Here is a 19,404-nt window from a genome sequence, read left to right on the forward strand (position 1 = left end):
TGGGGAAACTTGCTTTGATATACGAGCAATTTGGTTTACGAGCATGCTTCTGGAACGAATTATGCTCGTAAACCAAGGTTCCACTGTACCTTTCTACAATTTAAATACCTTTCTACCGCTAGAGGATGGTGCTATGATAGACTCTTTGAACGTCCTTACAAGGGTTGCTGCCCTGGTTTGGTCACTTTCTTACCATGCAATGGTTCCGAGCACCTTTGTGGTTTAAAGGCATTTTCATTTAGTTTTTTGTTCCCTTTTTTGTGTTTTTGTTAGTTCATAGTCTTTTGGGAACTTTTTCTGTTTGAATTTCACCCAGTTGTTATATTGGAGGTCCTATGCACTGACATCTGTTTATCATGTATGATATACCTTTCTCCTAGTTTACCGAGGGGTTGAAGATCATTCAAAGCATTTATTTTATTGACAAAATTTCTATGATAAATTTAAATTCAATTAGGTGAGATAAATTTTATAAAGTACATAGTGATTACTATAAATAATGAAACCAAGATTAAATAATTTCCTACAGCCCTATCTACTAGTGTCACTTTAAAGTTTGGGTTGGAATTTTTGAAAAAAGATCCGTCTTTTTGATTATGGTTTTGAAGCAGAGGCAGGCAAACTTGAAAATGGCCCTTGCTTCCATCGGCAGCAGTGGAGACACGGTTTCTGAGTAACGTCGTCTACTAGCGTGCTCAGAGAAATGGATTTCTGATGAAAATTGGAAGAATTTCTGTTCCAGCCAAGAGAAGCGTCAACTGGATTTTCCATTGTGTACTGTTTTTGATGCTTTTTGCATTATTTTTTTTCCTGGCTTCTTTTCCAGGTCTTTCTGGACATATGCTCTGATTGAGATTTTGTGACTGTTTTCTCTTCAACACGCTATTAACTTTTTCTTACTGCTTTGCATCTCTTTTTTTTTTTTTTTTTTTGCACTTTTTTGTTCTTTCCTGTTGTTGAATGGAAAATTAGTTGCTCTATTTGTGGGGGAGTGTTTTTTATGACTTGTGATGCACTCTTTCTACTGTTCTGTGCTGGATAAGTACCTCGTTATAGGTGAGATTTTTTTCTCCTCCACAATTTATTGCCGTAGAGCAGGGGTGTCCAACCTGCGGCCCAAGGGCTGCATGCGGCCTCATGAAGTATTTTGTGCGGCCCCGGTCAAGGGCGATGCAGTGTTTTCCTCTGCTGCCCCCAGGTGTTTACCATCTTGCCGACTCCCTCCTCTGTTTTGCTGCAGCATTTGCACATTTGTGCGGCCCCAGAAACATTTTTTTTCAGCCAATGCGGCCCAGGGAACCACAAGGTTGGACACCCCTGCCGTAGAGCATCATTCTCCATTCTCAGCAGTAGGGGATAAAAGTACAGTCCAACCTCGGTTTGCGAGTGACGCAGTTGGCGAGTGCTTTGCAAGACGAGCAAAACACTCCTGCAAACTTTTACTGGCAAACCGAACGTTGACTCGATATGCGAGCCCCCACCCCCGGGAACCTGCTTCGCCCATCCCCCAAGCCCTTACCTCGTGCAGACACCGGCAACGCAGCACCAACCCACAGGATATACGTGTGTCGGTACCGAAAGAGCCTACCGCGCCTGCCGCTGATCGCTGCTGGGCTGCTGTCGGGGCCTTGAGCATTTGCGCATGCTCAAGGCCTTCTGGCTCCCACTCTCTCCGAGATTCTCATGAGATTCTCGGTTTATCGGTTGCTTTGGTCTTCAATGAGGAATATGTGGAGGAGATCTTAGTGCCAGAAATGGTATACAGTTCTGATGAGCAAGAGAAACTGAAAAAAATCTCTTTAACACTGTAAGATGTAATGGGGCAATTTGACAAATTGAACAGCAGCCAATCTAACTTAATTGCTTTAATTGGTGATAAATGGCACGGTAATTGACTGTGTCATTTAAAACCAATTAAAATCTAATTTAAAAAAAAAAAATGTAGATGCTTGCAAGGGCCTACAAAGGATAGTATCCAGCTCCCATCTATAGAGGTGTCTACTGGCACCTAGGTCTAAAGTAGGCATGGTTTATGCCGGAAGTGGACTTAGGTTGCCGGTCGGTGCCTCTATGGTCGCAATTCTCGTTGAAAGCAGGCATCAGAAATGTAGGCCCGTAAAACCCTGGCCTGCATTTCCAGCGTGTACTTTTGACGTAGTTGCGATTCTCTAAACGGCGCCATCCATAATTAAAACAAGGTGCTTCTAGATGCCTAACTTTTTGGCGCAGTTTTGAGAATTTGGGCCTACCCCCTCTTTTACTGCTGCTAGGCTGATCTTTGCAGAAAGTATATTTGGCCACGTCTCTCCGCTCCTGCAAAAACTTCATTGGCTTCCTATAATTTCCAGGGTTTAATTTAAATGTGCCTGCTTAACATTTAATAATAATTTGATTCTTATATACCAGCAAAACCATGGTAGTTCGAGGCAGTTTACAACAAAGAAGAGCTGGACAAACAGCGAATACAGGTACAATGTAAGATCATCAAAATACAGGAGAGCATGATACAGAGGTGAGGCATAAGAGATTTTGGGAACAATTCGGTTAGGGTTGGAGAGGACTTGGTTACAAAGTGGTTAAACAAGTTTGTTTTTACAAGTTTTCTGAAACTTAGGATGAGGAGTGCGTGATAATGTTACCCAGCCAATCGTTCAGTTGACCTGCTTGGAAGGCAAGTGTTCTGTTCAGGTATCTTTTGTAACAGCAGGCCTTTAGTGTTGGGTGGTTAAATAGGTGAAGTCTGCGTGTGGGTCTGGAAGGACATTCTAAGTTGAAATGGAGAACCAAGTATGAGGGGGGCCGAACCTGGAATGGATTTGAAACAGAGGCAGGCAAATTTGAACACCACTCTCGCTTCGAGGGGCAGCCAGTGGAGCTTTTGGTAGTAGGGAGTTAGGTGTTCCCATTTTTTGAACCCAAAAATCAATTGGATTTAAGATCTTGCATGCCATCCTTCCTCCTTTAATTCCCCTGTCTTGGAATTCCGTAAGATCGGACATTACCAGATCGACTCAGAAATTTAAACTGTCCTTTCCTACGCTGAAAGGCCCAGCAAAAAGAAGAAGGCAGATCTTCGGGCACCGCCACCGGCATGTCCTGTGCGTTGGTGCCGGTGCCAAATGGGGGTAAGGAATGTGATTGGGTGGGTGGGAGGGTGCCTGGGGGATGCAGGATCGCGGCGGGTGGGGGGGGGGGCGCCACGAGCGGGGGGGATGGCGGATCACGCGGAGGGGGCCTTCATGAACCAGGGGGGGCTTCATGAGTGGGAGGAGCAATGCCGGTTCTTGGGGGGGTAGAGCAGCGCCGCTGGCTTCGGGGGGTGGGGGTGGGTGGGAACAAATCAAGTGAGTTTCCCTTAGTTCCTATGGGGAAGCTTGCTTTGATATACGAGTACTTTGGTTTACGAGCATGCTTCTGGAACGAATTATGCTCGTAAACCAAGGTTCCGCTGTATTTCTACCCAGGCTGGGTTTATTCTACAGAGGTCACTGAGGGAGAAAGTGAAACTCTCAAGTTTTCCCTAGAGATAGGCGGAGGCAGGCCTTGGGAAAACAGACCGATGCCTGCTGCAGTTTGGCTGAGGTAAGCCAAATTCATTCTTTTTTGTGAGAGCAAAATGATAAAAAAAATAATAATAATAATAAATTCTTTATATGCAATTGTTTCTTGGCTGGATGCGTGCTGACCTCTCTGGGCAAGCCAGGCTAGCCAGCCAAAAAGGCTAGTCTCCCGCATAGGCCTTGAAAAATTTTAATTAACAACCCATTTGTTTTTCCTTCTTTGAAAAAAAAAGAGAGATTGAACATTTTCAAATCATTATTGGCTTTTCAAGCAGCTAAAATAGAGCCCTTAGACTTGTGAGGTTGTAGCAGTGTATCTGAAATAATAAAACGCTAGCCGCGCATGCGCACTCAACTGCGTGCTTCCGTTTTCCCTGATCTGAGATGTAGGTCCGTGGCCTTGCAGGAGTGCGCATGCGCGACTCCCCAGCCTTACTTGGCCAGCAAGAGTGCGGATGCGGCGGCCACACAAATCGGAAAGCGCTGGGCAGACAAATTGGAAAGCGCTGGCCTCCCTGCTCTCGCACACCTCCATCAACGAAAAGCGGCACTACCGGCTGAAATTTATTTTAAAAGTTTAAAGCCACTGCGGCGGCTCCTCTGATGAGACGCACCTGCATTGGAGAAGGCCTCCAATGCAGGCGGGGATCGGGCAAGGAGCCGCCGCGGCAACTTTAAACTTTACAAAAACTGAACTGCTGCGAGAGAAGGCTCTAGCCACACCAGCAAGGATACTTTCGCAATGGGGCGATAGAACCCGCCCACAGTCACAGGTTTGTCGGGACCGCGTGAAAGGAAGGGGGGGGGGTACGGGAAGTGACTAAGGGAGCCGGCCAGACCGCGGGAAGGGAAAGGGGGGTAGGGGAAACACTGCTGCTGCACAGGTAAGTAGTGTGGGGGGAGGGAAATGGAGGGGGAAGGAATGCTGCTGTGGCTGCTGCACAGGGAAGTGGGGGGGAGAGAAATGCTGCTGCATAGGAGGCAGGGAGAGAGACAGACAGATAGATAGAAAGGGAGACAGAAAGAAAAGAAGAAAGACACAGGGGCAGGGAGAGACTCAGAAAGACAGACAGCGGGAGGGAGAGAGAGATAGAAATAAAGAAAGACAGACAGACATATATTCTAGCACCCGTTAATGTAACGGGCTAAAATACTAATAAGAGTATGTTATGCTATATTATGCTTCTATGCAGCCATTTTAAAAATGTTAATGTTGGATCCTTTACCATCTTCCATGTTAATCCTGCGGTAAACAGCACGTGCTAATATGTATGTATTAACAGGTTACCTCTTCTATGTCCATTTTCTGCCCATTCTCCACCCCTAGAATGAAAAAATTCTTCCTACGTAATATAGTATATTAGGAGATCATTCATTAACTTTGGATATTAGAGGAAGATTTTTGGAAGTTGAACCTCAAATTGAATTTGAACCTTTGTAGCAATAAGTCTTCAAAGACTTCAGAGGAGCCAGAATACTGCGGCTAGGTTGATCTTCGCGAAAAGCAAATTCGACCGTGTTTCCCCGCTTCTGTCAAAACTTCACTGGCTTCCAGTGATTTCTAGGATTCACGTTAAATGTACCTGCCTAATTTTCAAGATCCTATATGGCATTCTTGCCCCCTAATCCCACTATCCTGGAATTCTTCGAGACCTGACACTACCAGATCCGCCCACAAACTCAAACTATCATTCCCCTCGTTAAAAGGCGTCATGTAGGCAGGTAAATTAGGGAAATCCCTTTTCTTCAAATTCACTGAGCTTTGGAATAACCTCCCTGACCCGCTGCTGAACCTAGGCTCATTCCAATTATTCCGAAAGCATCTGAAAACCTGGCTTTTCTCCAAAATGTAAAGCTATCTATTTAAAATGTAAAGCTAGCTATCCTCTTCATAACCTCTCATTTCTTATTATGTCCTTCCCTCATTTATTGAATTTACCTGTAAACCGTGCCGTGCTCTATCTTTATGGAGATGATGCGATATATAAACTTAAGCTTTAGTTTAGTTTAGTTTAAGTAGTATATTAGAGAGATGAATGGTGATTCAATTTTGGTTGCGTGATTTTGCATCTTATTCACTAGTAAACTGGGTCAGGGATGTTTCATGCTTGAATAACCCGTTTGGGTTAATACAACTCTCAACTCGATGTTTTCAAGCTGTGTAAACTGAGGACCCATCACAAAATTTAAATACATTTTAACTCATTATTAGGTTATTTATAAATGCAACTCCAGTGATCTCCTAATATACTATATTACGTAGGAAGAATTTTTTCATTCTAGTGTTTTTGCTATTCTTTCCTATCTGGGTTTTTGAGATTTACAAACATTCTCCACTCCTGACATGCCCCGTCAAAAAAAATTAACCCCCCACCCCCACCCCCTTAATAACAACAAAAAAATAGCACGTCTAGCACGCACAAATAGCAAATGTATCTCAGGAGGCTTTACCTAATGCAGGTTAGTAAAAAGCTCCATAGTGCTGAAAAGCATTGAAGCACTGGCTTATGGGAGTTATTCTTGTTCGCATTATTCACTCGGTTTTAAGTTATGTTGACAGTGGCTCCGAAATTTTTTCTCCATGTCTCGAGACTGTGACGGGAGCTCACGGCAGCCATTTCCTATTGCTGATCTACATGGGGCAGGAGCGTAGGAAGATCACTCCTGCCCCGAAAGCCCGCTAGACCACCAGGTAAGGCCGGGTTGCCAGGGGGAAGGCGGGCAAGGAGGTCAGAGCCGGACCAGAAGTTATTCGCGGTTTTTCGCAATTCGTGGTCCGGCTCTGCCCCTATCCCCTGCGAATACCGAGGGAGAAGTGTACATACGTCTGAAATTTGGGGGGAAAAAAAGGGGGCGCTTGTGAGCACACATGCTGTGCTTTGGATTTGGGGAAATAAATCTGTCGGGCAGTAGATAAATGGCCTTTTACTACATTTTGCAGATTTGCTTAAGTTGCTATTGTATCACACCTAACTTGCGCTGATGGGTACTGATGTCATGTCCATCCACATTACAGGAGATGGAAATGGAGCACAGACGGTACATAAAGCACACGGGAATAGGACCCAGAGACTATTTTAATTAAAAAATAATCTCATTATAAACCAAGCACTGGAAATAATTATGTGGAGCTAATAAAATTATAGTGGTATCTTATTTAAACAATAATTATTTAAGTTATTCTACCAAGCGTTCTGCTTATAGTGACATGAACCTACTTCAGCGGCCTGGATTTGCAACTAGAGTCCAAAGCTTCCAAGTATATATCATGCTGATGTTGAGAGGGAGTGCCAGAAGTGATTTGGTTTGACAGGAGTTTTGCGGTCTATGCCCGAATAAGTGGATAGTGTCAGTGGACCTATGTGAATATTGTAGAAACTACCATTATAAGTGTCTCTGCACTAAGGACCTGATTCGACAAGTGGCAGCTAGGTTGGAAACGCCTAGCGATACCTAAGCAAATTCTGCACTCAATCTAATTTTTAAACTTAATTTGTTCAATTTTCTACACTTCCCCCATCCCCATTCGCGGTTTCAGTAATTGCGATTTCACATATTTGTGATTTTTTGGGGAGGGGGAAAAAGAAAAAAAAAAAAACATCCTTAAGTCTTCCCCCCGGCATCCCGGCCTTACCTGGTGGTCTAGCGGGCTTTCGGGGCAGGAGCGATCTTCCTACACTCCTGCCCTGTGCAGATCGCCATTAGGAAATAGCTGTAGGGAGTTCCCGTTGTAGTCTCCAGAGACTACGGGAACTCACAGCAGCCATTTCCTCATGGCAATCTGCACGGGGCAGGAGCGTAGAAGATCGCTCCTGCCCTGAAAATCTGCTAGACCACCAGGTAAGGCCGGGAAGGCAGGGATGGGTCAGAGCCGGATATTCGCGGTTTTTCCCCATTCGTGGTCTGGCTCTGCCCCTATCCCCCGCGAATCCGGTGGGAGATGTGTATATGATCACTTAACACCCTCCTAACGAGTACTGCATTGGTTGCCAAAGGAAGCACGGGTGAAGTTTAAGTTTGGTTGGTTCTGTTTTAAGCTTTGCTTGGTTTAGCTCTCAAATACTGTATATAATTGAGTTTTTCTCTGTTGCAACCAACAGACATAAGAGAAACTCACATCTGAATTTTGTTTTTCCGCATGTTAGAGGATGTAAACTTAAAAAAAACATCATCAAAATCTTTTTTCATATCAAGCAGCGTTATGGGGTAAGGATTTAGAACAATTGCTTTTGCTTACTGACGCTTATGGGGAATTTAGGAGACATCTAAAAACATATCTGTTTTCGAAGTATTTAGGCAGTTAATTTGTAAAAATTTTATTATGTACTATTTGATCATTTTAGTGTCTATTGGCTTTTAACTTTTTTAGTTCTATTCAATTTCTTTTATTGGTTTTTTTTTAACTATTGTAAACCGCATGGAACTTTATGGCCTTGCAGTATATAAACTGATGATTATTATTATTGTTCTCCCAGGGGAGCTCAGAATGGTTTCCATGAATTTATTCAGGTAATCAAGCATTTTTTCCCTGTCTGTCCCAGCGAGCTCACAATCTATCTATTGGCTTAATTGGCATGGTAATTGTCATGATAATTGGCCAATCTGTTGGCTTAATTGGCATGAGTGAGGGAATCCTGTACTCTTTGGCTCCCTCTCTGGCCCCGAGATGTACTGCTCTGATTCACACAGGGTTTCCCCCTCTCTGAGATTTTTGTCTTCCCCTCCACCTCATGTTTCCTTGCAATCTAGTGCAGTGTTTCTCAACTCTTTCTCAACTCGGTCTTGGAGTACCCCCTTGCCAGTCAGGATATCCACAATGAATATGCATGAACTTGATTTGCAAACATTGCCTCTATTATTTGCAAATTTCTTTCATGCATATTCATTGTAGATATCCTGAAAACCTGACTGGCAAAGGGGTACTCCAGGACCGAGTTGAAAAACATTGATTTAGTATTGAGAGGAATGTTGCACTCAGAAGTTAGTAGGCTGGTTTGGAAAAGCTGGGCTTGACAGCCTTCAATCTGACTGCCTTAGCTTCAAGGTAAGGGTGAGTGGGTGTGCCTGGCACATCCAGTGGGTGACAATGGACAAACTATTATATATACCATATTTTTGCTGGTATAAATAGAATCAGTTTTTGCTGTGATTTGTTTCTGGGTCATAATATCCTTCCAGATTGGGCCTAATATGGACTGTTGATACCACTGGCATCTACCATAGATCTCGTGAGAAAATCTGTTTTCACTTTTGGTGTCTGACCAATTAGCTGTTCACCGATAGTTTGAATTTGTGTATAGGCTATAGTTGGAAAATCTGTAAATATAGAATGAAGCTGAACAATGTGCCAATGGGTTTTCATGATCTGTACAAAACATTGACCCATCTTTGTAAAGGTTACACATATGTACGAAGGTCTTATTTCACAGTCTTCTTTTAACAGTAAATCCCTTTGTACAAATCTATAGCTCTAAGTCTAATAGATGCTGGCACTGTCATCTCGAAGCTGGGACATTACTATTCTATTGTCCATTGATACTTCGCTTTTGGAATTCCATTTGGGGTCAAATGAATAATTTACTGGAAAATCTGGTGGCATTATCATTCGATACTGTGTTATTTGATACATAAATGAAAGCTAAGAGCCAAATTTCTTCTAATAATAAACTTTTGCTCATTATGACAGGGGTTGACATACAGCAAATTATGAAAAATTGGAAAAATTGGGATCGGCTGAGTTATAATTTTTGGTGGAATTTGTTATGCCACATCTTTAAAATGGAGCGGGTAATAGCCATACAGCAGGGGCATTTTAAGAAATTTAGGGATGTTTGGGAGCCATTAACAAAATATTGTACAGAATGAATATTATTTTTTCCCTTTGTACATACACATCCAGGGTAGGGAGGGGAGTGGGGATACTTTATGTTTTCTTATGCTTAAGAACAATTATTGTGTATGGGAGGGGGGAGGGATATTTGATGTGAATTAGACTTTGATGGAATATTAAGTGACTAGTCTGTAAGCCCGTTACATTAACGGGTGCTAGAATATATGTCTGTCTGTCTTTCTTTCTGTCTCTCTCCCTGCCCCTGTGTCTTTGTTCCTTTCTTTCTGTCTCCCTCCCACTGTCTGCTGTCTTTCTTTCTATCTGTCTCTCTCCTCCCACTTCCCTGTACAGCAGCAGCATTCCCTCCCCCTCCATTTCCATGTGCAGCAGCATTTCCCTCCCCCACCTCACTTCCCTGTGAAGCAGCAGCATTTCCCTCCCCCACCCACTTCCCTGTGCAGCAGCAGCAGCATTTCCCTCCCCCCCAGTGGGCAAGCAGGAAAATGACAGATTTCACCTCTCCGTTGTTATAACTATGGTGCTAAATGTTGAGGGTGTGACCTAATAATAACCATCCAGCTAGCAGAGAAAGGACCTTGGACTCGGTGCACCGGTGGCCTGACCTTTACATGGATGCAATGGAAATCTTGGTGCATAAGAAAGGTCCCCTTTAAATTGCTTAGAAAGTGTAGAGATGCTTCAAAGAGGTGCAGATGTGCAGAATCTGTGGGGAAAAAGCAGAAATCCAATGAAGGGGGGATACATGACCAAACTTAAGATTTTGCAGTGGCAGTTTTTAAAAGTCAGAGCAGCTAAGCTAATGTGTGTCTTCCCCGACCCTGTGGAAGAATAAGAAAACGCGGCGGTGAGGGAACGATTGAACACGAAGTTAAGTTATAAAAACCACATTATTATTTACCTTTTCTTCAAATTCACTCTTACATCACAGAAGAAAAGCAATGAGGAAGTTCTATTTGAATTCATCAGCAGGAACTATTTTGTAACAGGGAGCCGATTGCCATTCAGTGCGGAACTGCAAACTGTTTTAGAAAACCTAATCAGGCATCCAGCTAAAGTGGTCGCCTAGTCACGCAGGGGCAGCGCGTTCGTGTACCCTTCGGCGCATACTCGGCAGGGTGAGAAGCCGGGTCTGTAACCAGGTTAGAGGGTGATCGGGAAGCTGTTTAGCGGGCTAGTGGGTATGAGGATCGGCTGGGATCGCAAGGAATTGCCGATTTCTGTCTCCGACTGTTACAATTGGGGCCTCTGGAGACATGACTCCCTTAGTTGTGGCGGAAGTTATTTTTATGTTCAAAGCCGCCGTCGAGGCTCCTCTCACGATCCCCGCCTGCGTCGGAAGCCTTCTTCGATGCCTAATCAGGCACCCAGCTAAAGTGGTCGCCTAGTCACGCAGGAGCAGCGTGTTCGCATAAACATCAGCGCATGCTCAGCAGGGTGAGAAGCCGGGGCTGTAACCAGGTTAGAGGGTGATCGGGAAGCTGTTTAGCAGGCTAGTGGGTGTGAGGATCGGCCGGGATCGCAAGGAATTGCCGATTTCTGTCTCCGACTGTTACAATTAGGGCCTCTGGAGACGTGACTCCATTAGTTATGGTGGAAGTTATTTTTATGTTCAAAGCCGCCGTCGCGGCTCCTCTCATGATCCCCGCTTGCGTTGGAAGCCTTCTCCGACGCAGGTGAGACTCCTTGAGAGGAGCCGCGACGGCGGCTTTGAACTTAAAAATAATTTGGGTCAGAACATTACCTTGGGGTCCAATGAACTTACAAATAAGTTCTGCGTGCCGTTTTTCCTTCCAAGCTAATAGAACCCTAAGCGCGCATGCGCACTCCTGCCTGCCACGGACATACGGATCACGGAACACGCAGTTAGGAGTGCGCATGCGCGCTTAGCATTTTATTATAGCAGATGTTAAAGAGTAAAGTGATTGTATCTTATGTTGCACTTATTGAAAGTTTTAAAAATGAATAAAGAATATTTAAAAAAAAACCAAATCTGCCCTCAGATATACTTTTTTTTAAACTGCTGAAATTGTTAAGACAGCAATTTTATCTTGAGGCTATCGACCTTCAGTTTGCCCATGCAATTTAATATATCTAGGTCGGAACAGTTGGCCAATTGGCCAGCCTGATTGAACATAAATCTCAAATTATGATGGAAAACATGCAAGCCTCATTAGTACAACTGAATAGCAAAAGGTCATTTAATTTCTGACATTAAATGGAGAGTGATAGACCAGGGTGGACCAGTTTCTACCTTTGTAGAAAGCGTTTTAAATTTTAGGGAACAGCCTGGCATTTTTCAATTACACTCAGTAACTTTGGGAGGCTTAAATCTGGAAATTTAATGGATGATATGCGTTTACTCAGGATTTGGTAGGAAGTGCTTAAGCATGTTGACATCAGTTAGTTTATAATAACATAAGAATAGCCTTATGGTCCATCAAGCCCAATAGCCCGTTCTCACGGTGGCCAATCCAGGTCCCTAGTACAACATTCCATTCAGAATCCTAAAGAATAGCAAGATTCTGGAATCCCAAAGAGTAAAAAAAAGATTCCGGAACCCCAAACAGTAGCAATAATCCATGCTACCGATCCAGAGCAAGCAGTGGCTTCCCCCGTGTCTTTCTCAATAACAAGACTATGGACTTTTCCTCCAGGAACTTGTCCAAACCTTTCTGACAAACAGTGGATAAAGGAGAGCCGGTTGATATAGTATATCTACATTTTCAGTAGAAGTAAAAATAATTATTGCCATCTTTCTGAGAAATTGAATTGAATGGAAGCAGTGGCGTAAAAAGAGGGGAGGGGGGTGGACTGCCCCAGGCACCATCTTGTTAGGGGTACTGGCACATATCTGCTCCCCTATGCCACACTCATACCCCTCCCCCCCCCCCGGTACCTCATTAAATCATCTCCAGCGCAAGCTCCCCTCTGAAATCACTTCTGGGTCGACAGGTCAGGGAGTGACAGAGGGAAAACCAATGCAGGCAGGAGATACTGCTTGTGTTGGTGAAATATTTAAAGAGGTACAGGGAGAAGGGAGGGAGCGAGTGTGGCGGGGAAGGAGCAGGGAGTGGAGAAGAGGGCACGGGGGAGGGGGGAGGTTCACCACTGCCCCAGGCGCCTCACACTCTCGCTACGTAACTAAAAGGAAGGCTTGGTAAAGCTGATTATTGTCTGTGCAGGTAGTTCCATAGATTTTTGTATAGATCAGGGGTAGGCAATTCCAGACCTCGAGAGCCGGAGCCAGGTCAGGTTTTCAGGATCTCCACTGTGAATATATACGAGATGGATTTGCATGCACTGCCTCCTTGAGATGCAAATCTATCTCATGCATATTTATTGTGGATATCCTGAAAACCTGACCTGGCTCCGGCTCTCGAGGATCGGAATTGCCTACCCCTGATATAGATAGATCAAATGGCATTATATGAAGTGAATTATAATGCTTCAATTGCAGAGGCCTATCATTGAAACAGCTTTTGATCAAACATGAATCATGTCGGACAACCAGGCCCCTACCCAACTGTTACGTTAAATGCTTAAAACAAACTTAGGGCTCCTTTTACAAAGGTGCGTTAGGGCCTTAACACGCAGAATAGAGCGCGCTAAATTGCTGCGCGCGCTAGCCGCTACCGCCTCCTTTTAGGCGGACGGTAATTTTTCAGCTAGTGCGCGCTGTAGTGCGTTGCCCCTCTTGCGCAGGCGCTAAAACCGCTAGCGCACCTTAGTAAAAGGAGCCTTTAATAAAGCATGTCGCAGCAAGAGATTCTCGGGGACAACTTTTGCATTTCAGGCTAGTGCTCAGTCTTATTATCTATTTTGAAAAATTCTTAAAAACGTGCCTGTTTGATAAATATGTGACTTAGGGCTCTGTAGGGGTACACTTCTCCCTCCGGATTCGCGGGGGATAGGGGTAGAGCCGGACCGCGAAGGGCGAAAAGCCGCGAATATCCGGCTCTGAGCCGGCCTTACCTGGTGGTCTACCGGGCTTTCGGGGCAGGAGCGATCTTCTTACGCTCCTGCCCCATGCAGATCGCCATCAGGAAATGGCTGCTGTGAGTTCCCGTAGCCTCTCGAGACTACGACGGGAACGCCCTACAGCTATTTCCTAATGGCGATCTGCACGGGGCAGGAGCGTAGGAAGATCGCTCCTGCCCCGAAAACCAGCTAGACCACTAGGTAAGGCCAGGTTGCCGGGGGGAAGACAAAAATATGGGGGGTTTTTTCCCTCCTTCCCCCCCAAAAAAATTGCGATTATGTGAAATCGCGAGTAGGGAAACCGCGAATGGGGAGGGGGAAGTGTATGTACTTTTTTACTGAATAAACGGGACATCGCTTTGGATATGCAGACAGTCTGCATGTGTGTTTATTCTTTCTAAAGAGACCGTCCCCAGATGCATCTGTACCAGAGATGGCAGAGTATGTGAGACAGTATTGGGACCAGAACCTTTTTCAGGCTCCTTTTACAAAGGCATGCTAGCGGTTTAAAACGTGAAATACCGCGCGCTAGCCGCTACCGCCGCCTCTTGAGCAGGCGGTAGTTTTTAGGCCAGCGCGGGGGTTAGCGCGTGATGAAACCCGCTAGCGCGGCTTAATAAAAGGAGTCCTTAATGGCAATTTGTATTTTCTGAGAAACATTTGATGCTCATGTATGTAATTCACTGTTTGTCCAGCCTCCTTCTTGTTGTGAACCGCCTTGAACTGATGGTTTGGCATTATATTAATAATAATAATTTTATTCTTATATAAGAAAATAATGTAACAATTTGAGCACAGTGAGTTTGGTAGAGAAAAGTTTGTGATTAAATAGACTGTGGAATACTTACCTGTTTTGAATTTTGATTTTTTTTTTTTTTTACTTGGAAAAAGCCAGCAAGGTAAATTCCTGGACTTACCCTGAGGCAAGGGTGTGGCCAGCCATGTGCTGACCTTGCAGCCAGAGGGGCTACAGGACCACTAGCCAGTACAGGTGAAATGTTTGTTGTTGGTTTTTTTTTTTTTGTCTTTATTTTGGATTCTTTGGTAGCCACCTGAAAGCAGAGACTGGGACCCTGATTTACAGGGAATGGAAGTAGCCAGGCCTCTGGACTAATTCTAACTTTTGTTGTTACACTTCCCCCCGCCGTATTCGTGAATTCCGTATCTACGGATTTGCTTATTCGCGGTTTTAAACCAAAAAATGCATTTTCATTTTTCAGGCTATTTTAAGCCCTGTAAGGCCTCTCTAGACTACGTAGGGAGCTCAAGGCAGCCATTTCCTGTGAGCGATCTGCAGGGGGCTGGAGCGTGGGAAGAGCACTCCTGCCCCGAAAACCCGCTAGACCACCAGGTAAGGCTTAAGGGGGGGCTTACAGGGGGGAAGCGAGGGTTAAGGGCAAAACCGGCCCAAATATTATTCGTGCTTTTTTAATAATCACGGGCCGGCTCTGCTCCTAACCACTGCAAATACGGAGGGGGAAGTGTATATGTTTTGGACATTGGCTGAGTACACAAATAAAGCCTACTTTCTTTGAACCGTGGCTGGACTGTGGCCTTATTGTGTTTTGGGAACTTTTTGCCATTCTAAACATTATTTTCCCAGCAGGGCTTTCACCTTTTGAGGGCACGCCAAGATCAGCGATTGCACTCAGCCAGGGTACCTGCCTCAAGACCCGGCACCGGCTGTGTGACAAGACCAGGTTTTAGAACTAGAAAATGATTTACACAGTTGAAGCCATTACTATCATACACTATTGTATTAGGAAATGTGCTCTACATAAAAAGAAAGTTGCTTTCTGTGTGGGATAACAAACCGCAACTGTTAATATGTATTGTAGGTTTATAAATTATTTCTACTCATGCATTAATTCGAAATATCACCCACGTGAGGCACCGAATGCCTCTTGTTGTGATATCATCACTCATGCAAGATAAAGAATGCCTTACCTTTACTGGCATCATGAATAATTGTAATTACTGAAATTCATTTAATATTTAGGAGAACACTAAGTACATTTTAATTAAATATGAGTTATTATTCCACACAAAGTAATTCTTGTCACTAGAAACCACAAGTACGCCAACCCCTTAAAAAAATATAATAAAGAAAAGAATTAGAAATGAGTGAATTTATTTCAAATTTCAATTTGGATCAACAGAGCCCTGGAGTTAACTTGCGCATAGCCAGTAGCTTGTTTTCAGGGACATTTGACACACGTGCTCCTCTTTTCAAGGATCAGTGCGTTTGCCTATTTGTCCACGTGTACAAAGCGAGCTTTATTTTCACAATAATGAAACTGACGCATCAAGGGGTCCTTTTACTAAGGCGCGCTAAACATTAGCGCACGTTACAAGCTAACACATGCCAATGCGTCCGTTATAGCCTAGGGACACGTTAGCACGCGTTAGCATTTAGCGCACGCTAATTTTTAGCGCGTGCTAAGACACACTAGTGCGCCTGAGTAAAAGGACCCCCCCCCCCCCTTCAAACGGTGAAGATTTAGTACTCATCGAGCTGCTCTTTTTTTCTGTAACGGCTCCCACGATCTGGAATTCACTGCCAGTTAATATTAGGGCAGAGCATAACCTGGACAGATTCAAAGGAGGATTGAAATGCTTCCTCTTTAAAGACGCCTTTGAATGATGTTCCCTTTTCTCAGCGCTTTTTTGGTTTCAACAGCAAACGGGCCTCTCCCTCCCCTCCTCTTGTATTTTTCCTTCTCTGCCTGCTTTCCTTTTTAAAAATATTGTAGTTCTGCCCCCACTTACCTCTTGTTTCATTCTACGTCGATATTATGTCCTGTTTAATTAGTCTTAGATTATGCTCCCTTTCATTTTTTTGTAAATTTTTATTAATTTTCAAATGTTAACAGTGCAATACAATTAATTTAAATATACACGGAATGAAATACACAAATAATTCAGAAAACAATCATATCCCCCCCTCGTCCCCATAACTAATACAAGAAGAAGTATATATTTAATTTCAATAATATAGATCAGGGGTGCCCATACTTTTTGGGCTTGCGAGCTACTTTTAAAATGACCAAGTCAAAATGATCTACCAACAATAAAATTTTTTAAAAAACACAAAGCACACTGTACACAGAGAAAATGTTAATTATCATTTATATTCCGGAGGTCAAGGCAGATGACTCTATGCACTGTCACCTCAGTAACAACCATACAAAAATAGACAAATATACCCCCTCCCTTTTTATTAAACCACAATAGCAGTTTTTAGCGCAGGGAGCTGCGCTGAATGCCCAACGCTGCTCTCGACGCTCATTGGCTCCCTGCGCTAAAAAACGCTATTGCGGTTTAGTAAAAGGGAGCCATTGTGCAAAATATAGACAGCAGATATAAATTCAGACACATTTTGATCACTAAATAGAAAATAAAATTATTTTTCCTACCTTTGTTGTCTGGATTTCACGAGTCTCTGGTTGCACTTTCTTCTTCTGACTGTGCATCCAATCTTTCTTCCCTTTTTTCAGCCTGTATGCTTCCTCTCCTCCAGACCTCATTCCCTCCCCCAACTTTTTCTTCCTCTCTCCCTGCCCTTTCTTTCTCCCTGCCTCCCTTTCTTTTTTCTCTCTTCATGCCACCTTTCTTTTTTTCTGTTTCCCTTCTTTCTCCCTGCCTGTCCCCTTTCTTTCTTTCTTTCTCCCTGCCCTCCACCAAGCCACTGCTGCCACCATCAGGGAACAGGCCCCCAAGCCACCGCCGCCATCGGGTAACAGGCCCCAAAACCACCACTGCCCCAAGCTCTCCCTGCTTTCCTGTGTTGGGCCGACCAGCATTCATCTCCCCAACGTCAATTCTGCCGTCGGAGAGGAAGTTCTGGCCCAGTCAGGCAGCGATTGGCTGGCCCGAATTTCCTCTCCAACGGCAGAACTGACGTCGGGGAGAGGAAGGCTGATTGGCCCGGTAGATCACCAAGGCAAAGTGAGTCTATCACGGAGCCCGGGATGAGCTCAACGATCGACTCACTTTGCCTTAGTGATCTACCGGTCGATCGCGATCGACCTATTGGGCACCCCTGATATAGATAATTAAGTATAGCAAACCAGAATACATTCCCCTCCCCCCACCCACCCACCCTGGATGTATAAGGAAGTCAAATAAAAGGAAAGGTACATGACAGTTATTGTGACTCAATAAATGCAGTCAATGGGCTCCACACCATTTTGAATGCATTACTATATCCCAATGTGTAAGAAGGCACTGATATATCACTGTGCAACAAACGTAAACAATCCACTACTAAGTAAATGTTCAATTCACACAATGTTCCTCAGAATGCCACACCATAGTATGTGTGGTAGCCGTCTTCACTGGAACTTTATATAGTGTGGAATATAGAACAATTGTGCAACTTTTCGCATTATCATTAATTTATAATTTATAAAGTGTTTGTGCTCATTAATAAAACTTGTTAAATATTGAAGAATAAAAGTGATGGTAACTTAGCTTGTAACCAGATGTGCCTGTGCCCCACCGACGCGTTTCAAAAATTTTCTTCAGGGTCGGGGACATAGAGGCTGTAAAAGAATGAAAAAAACAACACGTCAGTAATAAACTCACAAACCGGTAAAAAAGTCAAGCATGAAGTATAATTAGCAAAACTTATCCGGATCTGTAACTGAACGCTAGTCTGTCAATGTTGTTCGCCGGGTTTACAATATGGCCGCGGCGTTCAGAGTGGAATAGATATACTCCCTCCCCCTTGCATGTGACTGCCGAGAGACCAATAAGGAAGCAAACAAAAGTTGTAACTTTTGGGACTTGTATTTTGAAGCACTTTTGTTTGCTTCCTTATTGGTTTCTCTGCAGTCACATGCAAGGGGGAGGGAGTATATCTATTCCACTCTGAACGCCGCGGCCATATTGTAAACCCGGCGAACATTCAGCTTACAGCAAAGACAGCTCCTCAGCTTGTCCAGTCTCCACTTCCATCAGTGTAGGCTTAGTGCACCTGCTTGACCCAGGGAGAATCTCAGGGAGAGCAGGTTTGAACCTCCTCCCTAGCCGGCCTGCCTGTCTGTTCTCCACTGTGGGTTTTTGTATCTTAGGGACACGCCCTAAACTAGCTGTGTCAGCAGGACTAAATGTGGCTTTTGGGCTCCTCCAGTGGTGACCCGGATACTGATCACCTAATTCATTTTCAGACAGATCGGGCTCCCTCTGGTGGTTACTAGGAAAATTGTCAGCATCAGAAACAGAATGAACTTTGCCTACTCCTTTCCTGGCTTTCCTTTGTACCTTGCCTTCAGACCTAACTGGGACCTTGGCGGGAATAATGCCTGGATGGTTACAACCTTGAATGGTTCGATCATGTCCCCTTTCAATCTCCTCTGTTCGAGGGAGAAGAGGCCCAGTTTCTCTAATCTTTCGCTGTACGGCAGCTCCTCCAGCCCCTTAACCAACTTCTTCATGTACGGCGACCAGTGCTGGACGCAGTACTCCAGGTGAGGGCGTACCATGGCCCGGTACAGCGACATGATAACCTTCTCTGATCTGTTCGTGATCCCCTTCTTTATCATTCCTAGCATTCTGTTTGCCCTTTTTGCTGCCGCCGCACATTGTATGGACAGCTTCATCGACTTGTCGATCAGAACTCCCAAGTCCCTTTCCTGGGAGGTCTAAATGTTAAGGTGCCGATAGAATATAATGGGTGCCGTGGAGGGGCATAATCGAAAGGGACGTCTAAGTTGGTTTTCATCTAAGTCGCAAGTCGTCCAAAGTAAAAAAACAGCCTAGGACCCATTTTCGAAAAATACGTCCCCAAATTTTTTTTCTTTCGAAAATCGTCCAATTATACGTCCTGCCGATCTGATTGTCCAAGTCGCTAAATCGTCCATCTTTATACCACTTTTCCGTCCAACTTTTCGTCCAAGTCAAAAACGTCTAGAACAAGCCCTGTTGGACGAGGGAGGGGTCTGCAAAGTGATGGACTGAACACCCAGACATGGCACCTAAATGGTGGGGTACCTTACAGGGCACTGCTGTGAA

Source organism: Geotrypetes seraphini, chromosome 1, assembly GCF_902459505.1.
Source record: "Geotrypetes seraphini chromosome 1, aGeoSer1.1, whole genome shotgun sequence".
Taxonomy (NCBI): domain Eukaryota; kingdom Metazoa; phylum Chordata; class Amphibia; order Gymnophiona; family Dermophiidae; genus Geotrypetes; species Geotrypetes seraphini.